Below are 10,171 nucleotides of genomic sequence, written 5' to 3' on the forward strand. Positions count from 1 at the left end.
CCAGTGCTTGGATCTCTGATCACCTCTTTTGGACTTTGTTTTTTGGGATCTTACATGAACTTAAATTTTTTTGAATCACATATGATTTTTTTGGATCACCCTATGAATTTGATTAATGAATAAGAAGGCATTTATTTTGCACTAAACACTGTTTCATACTTTGTTTAAGCATTTTGCACTTTTTTTGTTTCATAGAAATTGTTTGTTTAACAATATTTAGCACTTTTGTTTTGATACATATTAATTTATATATCTTTGATACATATGGCATACTGTATACTGTATGATTGTTGGGTGCACGAGATTTCACATAGTTTAGCGATCGACTATATATTGTTTTGAGGTAGTGGCGTTTAGTATTAGGTTGTGGGATTATAGATCTGCGCTGCTTGTTCCTCCTTTTTTTCACAAGGTAGGCAGTTTACTTGGTAAAGTGACACATAACTAAAATCAAGGGGTCATGTGCACAGCTGGCAAGGGCTATACCCCACACAGATCAGCGTGTTTCTGAGCGGGTACAACAAGATCTTTCCAGTAAGCCACGCACACTGTGCATAACTGTCCGCAGCTGTTAGTATGTAATTGCCCATGGAGCGATTACCTTAGTTAGGAACAGAGGTGCGCCCCTGGACACACATGTAGGTATTATTATGTAAATATATCCCCAGTAGGTCCTTACTTACACACTATCCAAATGGTGACCTTACTTACATATATCCTAATATATCCCTAATATATCCCATGGATCTTACATACTACAGTGTCTGAATGAGGTCTTTACCTACATGCTATCCAACAAAATACATACACACATTACCACATATCTGCAAGGGGCCTTACCAACACATTATTAATGTGGGGGCTTACCTACATATAACCCATGGTGAAGAATGCATGAAAGTAAAAACTCTTGTGTCTTTACAACTCATTTAATACCCCCTTTAACCCCTTTACAACATATGGGGAAGGAGGAAAGCAGTGGAGTGGACTTCTGCTGCTCTGTTAGTGTCCAATCAATGACTAAGGCTTGGAAGTAACCTGTTGATCAACTGCTGCAAAGAAAAGGTCACTGTCTTGGTGTTAAAGTCTTGCAGAGCTGTGTAAATCTCAGGACTGGGTGGACATACATACAAATCCTTAGACTGATAAAGCAGCTCCCATATACTGTATTTATTTAAACTTTGTATTTAGCTGTTTGCCTGGAGTTCAGCTTTAAATAACTATAAAAGTAATGAATGTACTGCACAAGTAAATACACAAACACGTGCACTCTTGAATACATACTTTATTCTCTGTATATAAAACAGCACAGGGCAAAAGGGGGAAGGGGGATAATAGAACATGGCTAAGTTCACATCTGTTTAGTTTAAAAGTTGAGATCTTTTATATTGATGACAGCTCCTTAAAACAATACTTTGAAAGGAGACAAAGGGTCCCCTGTTGTTAGGTGAGGTAGCGGGTGGCATGAAAATATCCTGCAGGGAGTTGATGCTTCTGGCTTCCAACAAGATGATGCTGTCAGTAAGGAAGGTAGGAGAGGTGTTCGGGAGCCAGAGTGTCCTAAGAATGTCCGAAAATAGAATATATTCTATTAGAGCCAAACTGTACACTGACCAGCTGCTACTCATAAGAAAGTCCTGATGTTCTTGGTAAAGATACGTACCAGCCAAATAAGAAAATTGTGTATTCTAGAGTTAATAAGAGATGCATCCTATCCAATGTGTCATTTAAATATTCATCCCGGCAATCATCTTGGGTGAAATAAACGAAATGACTAAGGTTTCTGGCATTCCTATCGTCTAACTCAGGGGTCTCCAAATGTTTTATTTTGAGGGCCACATTCTAAACTTTACACATATTCGTGGGCCGTAAAAATAATTTCTAAATAAATCCACAGTAGAAGAGTAAAATAGAATTTGACTTACTGCTGACAGCGGGGCTGGATGGTGCTCCTGTATCCTTTGCTGGCACATAAATTCTGGAGCATCATGCAGTGGGGCTAAACTTCCAGTGTGCATGAGGCTTTACATCTGTGTCCCCATCAGAGTCTCCCAATACATCTGTGTCCCCACCATCAGAGTCTCCCAATACATCTGCGTCCCCATCAGAGTCTCCCCATACATCTGTGTCCCCATCAGAGCCTCCCCATACATTTGTGTCCCCATCATTCTTCCCATATATCTGTGTCCTCATCAGTCTCCCTATACATCTGTGTCCCCATCAGTCTCCCTATACATCTGTGTCCCCATCAGTCTCCCTATACATCTGTGTCCCCATCAGTCTCCCTATACATCTGTGTCCCCATCAGTCTCCCTATACATCTATGTCCCCATCATTCTCTCTATACATCTGTGTCCCCATCAGTCTTCCCATACATCTGCGTCCCCATCATTCTCCCTATACATCTGTGTCCCCTTTCATCTGTGTCCCCATCAGAGTCTGGACATGTCATGTACTGCTTCCAATATTGTGTTAATAGACATTGAACTAGTTATTATATTGCACTCAACTGTGTTTACTCTTTTTAAATCATAATGACAGCAGAAACTACCCAAATGACCCTGATCAAAAGTTTACATACCCTGGTGATTATGGCCTGACAACATGCACACAAGTTGACACAAGGGGGTTTGAATGGCTATTAAAGGTAACATCCTCATCTGTGATCTGTTTGTTTGTAATTAGTGTGTGTAGAAAAGGTCAATGAGTTTCTGGACTCCTGACAGACCCTTGCATCTTTCATCCAGTGCTGCACTGACGTTTCTGGATTCTGAGTCATGGGGAAAGCAAAAGAATTGTCAAAGGATCTGCGGGAAAAAGTAGCTGAGCTGTATAAAGTATGAAAGGGATATAAAAAGATATCCAAGAATGCAAATCAGCAGTGTTCAAACTCTAATCAAGAAGTGGAAAATAAGCGGTTCGGTTGAAACCAAACCACGGTCAGGTAGGCAATAGAAAGTAAGCCTGTACCATTAATAGAGAAACAGCCCCAAAGCATAATGTTTTCACCTCCGTGCTTGACTGTAGGGATGGTGTTCTTAATCATAGTCAGCACAAAACATTTAAACATGTATTTTTCACCACCTATTCCACTCAGCAGCACTTGATTAAAAAGATAATTTATAGGCATTGGAACGTGTTACGCAATGATAGAATCATTGGGTCCATTTTGCCGGAACGGCCATTGGTGGTGTAGAGAGGGGCGCCACCGTTAGGGCTTCAAATGGCACCTAACATCAGTGATCCTCCAAAAAGGGGGGCCTTTTTTCATAAAATTTTTTCCTAATATTTTCATAATATTGGGGGGTTTTTCCCATGTAGGAAGTGCTCAGTTTGCAGAATAAATGTGCAAGGGAGAAGGAAAACTGATTTTTTCAGTCTAATTCCACACATGAGCATTTCCCTATTAAACCCTTCGTCACTTGCACCACCAAGTGACTTATTAGGTGTCCGTGTGTTTTAGAATATATTGGTCGTACTACCCGCATGCTCCAAGTTAGATTGAAAGAGCATGTGACCAAAATAAAATATACCTTCTCCAAACATAGCCTTTCAAAACATTTTGATGTCCATCATAATCGAAATCCCAAAGGAACAATATTTTTGGATATAGACAAGTATATAGGCAACTGGAGAGGTAGCCATATGACTAGAGAGGTCTCAAGACTTGAGACCGAGTGTATATAGACTAAGATTTATAGTCCTTTCAGTATCATTGTCGAATAGGATGTTAATATATTTATCAATAATGCTTGATTGCTCTGTTTTCTGCTTGTATTTCATATAGCAGTTACAGTATATCTAGGGACATTGTTTTTATAGGCTGGTGTAGTAATTTTACACGTATAATATTCTACCTATTTTTTTCGTTCATTTATTCCTTTTATCGTTTTTTATTAAGTTCTATATTAACTTTATCGTTTGTCATTGAACTTTGTACAATCTCCACAAAATGGCTCGTTTACATTCACAGTAGATTGTTTTTATCACAATCTATTTAGTTATATATATTTGTATGCAATCATGTCAAAATGGGTGCATGCAGTTTTATAATTTTTTAGCCCAATTAATTTGGTGTATCGGTTATCTGGCCAAGGATGTATCTGTTTGGTTGTGTTTACCAGATTAACTTCCTGATGGTTGGAACGCACCACTACTTATTTCCGGCTGGTTTGGCGCCATCATCTGCTCATTGAGGCGACTTCCTGTTCGTTGGAACGCAAAATACTTCCGCCGTCAGTTTATTGTCCTGTCTATTTAACGCACTCCTTTGTACATCTGGCCACACCCCTGATGACGTCAATCTATGATGAAATGCATAGGGAGGAGTTTGTGACCAGATGTGGAGCGACTGCATGTTGGGACGCGGAGGCCATCTTGTTGGCGGTTTATGCTAGCAAATAGCAAATAAGCGTGTTTTAACAGCAATCATGTGAGTGCACAATCTTTCATTTTTTACTGCACCATGAGGTATTATTCCTTTGCATTCCATGGTTCACCCATATGTGAGGAATTGATGTTATGAGCTTAGAGGACGGATTGTGAAGATTTCATTATCCCTGCTTAATCTGCCTGGTGTATTGTTTGTTGAGTTTGGATGACAAGGCTTTTAATATAATCCATCCATCCATAATCATCTGATCCCTGTAATAAGGGTCCACAGAGAAGGGTAAGAGGCAGTGTGTTTGGGTGTTGTTGGTGGCTTGCTTCCCTACATGATCAAGAGTTTCTACCCCATGATGTATGGTTCATATTGATTCCATTGAGGAATTTTTATATTTTAACCACTTAAGGGCCGGGCCTCTTTCTGAGATTTGTTGTTTACAAGTTAAAAACTGTTTTTTTTGCTAGAAAATTACTTAGAACCCCCAAACATTATACATTTTTTTTCTAACACCTAGAGAATAAAATGGCGGTCATTGCAATACTTTCTGTCACACCGTATTTGCACATCTGTCTTACAAGCACACTTTTTTTGGAAAAAATACACTTTTTTAAATGAAAAAATAAGACAACAGTAAAGTTAGCCCAATTTTTTTTATACTGTGAAAGATAATGTTACGCCGAGTAAATTGATACCCAACATGTCACGCTTCAAAATTGTGCCCGCTCGTGGAATGGCGACAAACTTTTACCCTTAGAAATCTCCATAGGCTATGTTTAAAAAATTCTGTTGCATGTTGTGAGTTACAGAGGAGGTCTAGGACTAGCATTATTGCTCTCACTCTACCGATCGCGGCGATACCTCACATGTGTGGTTAAAACACAAGTTTCATATGCGGGCGCTACTCAGGTATTCGTTCGCTTCTGCACGCAAGCTCGGCGGGACTGGGCCCGTTTAAAATTTTTATTTTCTTATTTATTTTACCTTTTATTTTTACACTGTTCTTTAAAAAAAATGTGTCACTTTTATTCCTATTACAAGGAATGTAAACATCCCTTGTAATAGAAAAAAAGCATGACGGGACATTTTAAATATGAGATCTGGGGACAAAAAGACCTCAGATCTCATATTTACTCTAAAATGCAATAAAAAAAAAAATTGTCATTTGGATAAAAAAAAAATGGCCCTTTAAGAACTATCGGCGGAAGTGACGTTTTGACGTCACTTCTGCCCTGCAATGGTATGGAGATGGGTGGGGGCCATCTTCCCCTCACTCATCTCCATACCCAGGAAGGAGAAGGATCCAATCGCGTATGCTGCTACCGACGGCTCCGGTAAGCGGCAGAGGGCACCGGAGAGCGGCAGGGGGGGCCCTCTCCCACAGCCAATGAAAGTGATCTCACGGCGAATCTGCTGCAGAAACCACAATTATCAGAAACTGGACTGCCTGCCGAAGAAAAGGATACCAGGGTTATGGCAGCTAGCTGCTGCCATAACGAAGATATCCCTCTTAAAACGTTAGGAAGTATATCGGCGTACGGCGGTCCGGAAGTGGTTAAGGACATTATTTTCGAGTGCTGCACCTTTTTCCTTATTACTGACATTGCTGTTCATCCAATTTGGTGCTGGCTGCTTGAATGATTATTTTTTCGTTACTTATTGAGTTTTACATTATTTGGATGTTCAACCAGCGCAGCAGAATTTTTTTACACTGATAGGGATTTTATATATATATATATATATATATATATATATATATATATATATATACACACACACACACAAATACTATATACCTGAGTCCCATGTTCCGGTGCCCATGACTCTGCAAATAGCACCTTGCAGTCTGACACACCTGGCTGGATAGGGAATATTTATTGCAGTTATATATGTAATATCCTACCCCAGTGGCAAAGGATATATGAACCACAGTAATGACACACCAAAGTGTTAAACACTGGTGTCAGGGATGCCATACACAAACATCCAATACAGATGAGTAAGTGAAAAAAGTAAAGTTTATTTAAGATAAAGACACACGTGCAAACCAAAACAGCAACCATAAACAAGTAATAAGTGCAAGACACAGCAAAACCCCAAAACACCTATCTAACTAATAATTATATGTTCATAAACACAGGAAACAAACATAAGTAACTCAGACAGGGACAAAAGCAAAAGGGGAACAGAAGCCAGGTATGAGGAAACAGACCATAATGGGAGCAGGGAGCAGGAACAGGGAACAAGTCGGACAGGGTACATTGAACGGAATCCAGGAACAAAGCAGGAACATAGCAGGGACAAGGCTAGCAGATGTAATTCTGAAGTTTCCCTACTGAGTCTGTGGACTTTTTTGCCACCACCAGGGTCAGGAAGTTTGGATCCGGAAATTAAAATTAGCAGGGCAATGGGCAAGAACCCAAGCTGGGCAGCGGGCACTGGAACATTAGACTGAACAGCTGGCACTGGAACAACAGGCTGGGTAGCGGCAGCAGCAAGGCGGGCGCTGGAACAACAGGCTGGGTAGTGGCAACAGCGAGCCGGGTGTCAGGAACTGATTCAGCAAGCACCGTATCAGCAGGCTGGGTAACAGGCACCGGCTCAACAAGCTGGGTAATGGGCATCGGCTCAACAAGCTGGAAGACGGGCACAACACATCAGACTGGAAACCGGGCACCGGAACTTCAGGCTGGGAAACGGGCACCGGAACTTCAGGCTGGACCGTAGGCACCGGAACTTCAGGCTGGACCGTGGGCAACGGAACTTCAGGCTGGACCGTGGGCAACGGAACTTCAGGCTGGACTGTGGGCACCGAAACTTCAGGCTGGACCGTGGGCACCGGAACTTCAGGCTGGACAGCGGGCACTGGAACTTCAGGCTGGACAGCGGGCACTGGAATAGCAGACTGGAGGATACAGGGCTGTAGGGAGTGGATGCAGCTGGTAGAAGCGAAGAGCGGAAGGATGGTAAAACAGAGGGAGCAGTTTTTGAAGGGAGATTTAGTGGAGCTGATGGAGGCAGCCGAAAAGAAGCGGAAGGGTTAAAGGCAGGGTAGGTGCAGCAGGAGGAAACAGGGTACTGGTACTTCATTGGTAACAGGGTGTATTGGGCGGCAACTCGTTGTTGAGGGTAAAGGAGAGGAAGACATCCCAGCAGGCTGGTATCTAGCCACAGAAATGGGTGGTTGGGAGCTGACAGAGGCTGAGTACAACAAACTTGACCAGGCCTGTAATAATGATTGCACAAAATCAGGTTTGTACACTGCTCGTCTGACCAGAGACTGCACTGAATCAATACATTCTGAAAGCACCTGTTGAGGACAAGCTGAGTATTGCTCAAAGAAAAAGGCTGAGTTATCTTCCAATAGCCAAACCAAAGACTCTACCTGAGCTGCACTAAAAGGGGGTGTATAGTCATCACCTCCACTAGAGGCATCAGACAGGGCCAACTCAGCACAGATCTGAATCAATGGTTGCACGCAGGGGCGTTGCTAGGTCTGCAAAAGATCTGGGGCTAGAGCCTATAGCAGCGGTCACCAGCCTGGGGGGGGCACGCCGGTGGTAAGCAATTTTTCGCGGGCAAAGGAAGGCTGGTGTTGGCGTTTCAATTATCATGGCACCATGTTTATTATGGTGTCAGGATGATTGAAGCGCATTATTTCTCTTATTACATTGTAATATATAATGAAGTGATTCAACTCACCATAATGCAGAATCAGTGGGAGCCCTGGGCGTGTCACTTGCCACCGTCACCTGCCACTAGATGTGGATTGTCACTTGCCACCATTTGCAGATTGTCACTTGCCATGCCACCCAGTGCCACCAAATGTGCATTGTCACTGCATTGGTGGCAGGCTGGCAGCACTGGTCCATTTAGTGAGGGCAGGAGAGCGAAAATGCGGGGCGGGCAGTGAGAGATGATGTAATCTCTCTGCTCCCCACTGCACCTCCGACATTTAAAAGGCCCACACTGTGAGGGCGGAAGAGCACTGATGTGTGGCCAGGGCCGATCCTAGGGTCACAGACGCCTGGGTGCAGAAATATTTCTAGCGCCCCCACGTAGGCGTGGTCAACTTACTAACTCCTCCCTTTTACAAATGGTTCTATGGCAATGACTCAAACACAGAGATGCTCCCCTTAGTAGTCTTTGTTACCCTGAGATCATCCCACAATCTCTTAACAATAAACAAAATACAGGAAGAGAAGCAGAGTACTCTAATGGGACCTTGAGGGGAGTCTCTCTAATGAACACAGAGAGAGAGTTTGTTAGAAAGAGCCCACAGACAAACTATAGGAGATTGTCAGAGACTGCAGACATGGTACAGAAGATGGTCAGAGACTGCAGACATGACACAGAAGATGGTCAGAGACTGCAGACATGACACAGAAGATGGTCAGAGACTGCAGACATGATACAGAAGATGGTCATAGACTGTAGACATACTATAAGAGATGGTCAGAGACTGAAGACGTGATAAAAGAAATGGTCAGAGACTGCAGACATGATAAAAGAAATGGTCAGAGACTGAAGACATGATAAAAGAAATGGTCAGAGACTGCAGAAATTATAAAAGAAATGGTCAGAGACTGCAGACATGATAAAAGAAATAGAGACTGAAGATACGATAAAAGAAATGGTCAGAGACTGCAGACATGATACAGGAGATGGTCAGAGACTGCAGACATGATACAGGAGATGGTCAGAGACTGCAGACATGATATAGGATTGGGTCAAAGACTGCAGACATGATACAGGAGTGGGTCAAAGACTGCAGACATGCTACAAGAGATGGTCAGAGACTGCAGACATGATACAAGAGATGGTCAGAGACTGCAGACATGCTACAAGAGATGGTCAGAGACAGCAGACATGATACAAGAGATGGTCAGAGACTGCAGGCATGATACAAGAAGATGGTCAGAGACTGCAGACATACTACAAGAGATGTCAGGGACTGAAGACATGATAAAAGAAATGGTCAGAGACTGCAGACATGATACAGGAGATGGTCAGAGACTGCAGACATGATACAGGAGATGGTCAGAGACTGCAAACATGATACAGGAGATGGTCAGAGACTGTAAACATGATATAAGAGATGGTCAGAGACTGCAGAAATAATACCACCAACTGCAGCCTACCAGTGCCCACCAACTGCAGCCTGCCAGAGCCCACCAACTGTAGCCTGCCAGGGCCCACCAATTGCAGCCTGCCAGTGCCCCTGGATCACACAGAGCGGCGATGATCTCAGAGCTTGGATTTGAGTCACCTAGGCAGCCATTGTAACAAAGTCCCGCCTCCTAGACCATCTCACAGCTCCTATGAAACACACCACACTGATTCAATTTTACTGCATTGGATCAGTGTTTTGCCTATCTCACAGGAGCCAGTCTGGGAGGCGGGACTTTGTTACAGCGCCACCGGTCATTTAAGACCAAAGCTTGTGTGGTGTGTGCAGGCCCAGACTGGGACAAAAATTAGGCCCGGCATTTTAGATTGAGCAACCAATTTTTCCAGGGTGGGGGGGTTGGTCGGACGTTTTTGGGGATGGCTAGTGACGGGATAGTGCGGAGTCGGTCCTCTGCACTGTATTGTAAAAGGGGACTGCACTGTAATGATTACATACCCCTTTACAGTACAGTGCCCCTAGCAATCACAACCCCCCCATCATAGTGCCCCTTGCTATCATGCCCCCCCTCCCCATTTGTCTCTACTCACAGTGACCCCTTTTATTCTCTGCCTCCCCTGCAAAGTCCTGTCTTCTGCAGAGCAGCTTAAGGAGTCAGC

The sequence above is a fragment of the Aquarana catesbeiana genome, linkage group LG02 (assembly GCF_042186555.1).
Source record: "Aquarana catesbeiana isolate 2022-GZ linkage group LG02, ASM4218655v1, whole genome shotgun sequence".
Taxonomy (NCBI): Eukaryota; Metazoa; Chordata; class Amphibia; order Anura; family Ranidae; genus Aquarana; species Aquarana catesbeiana.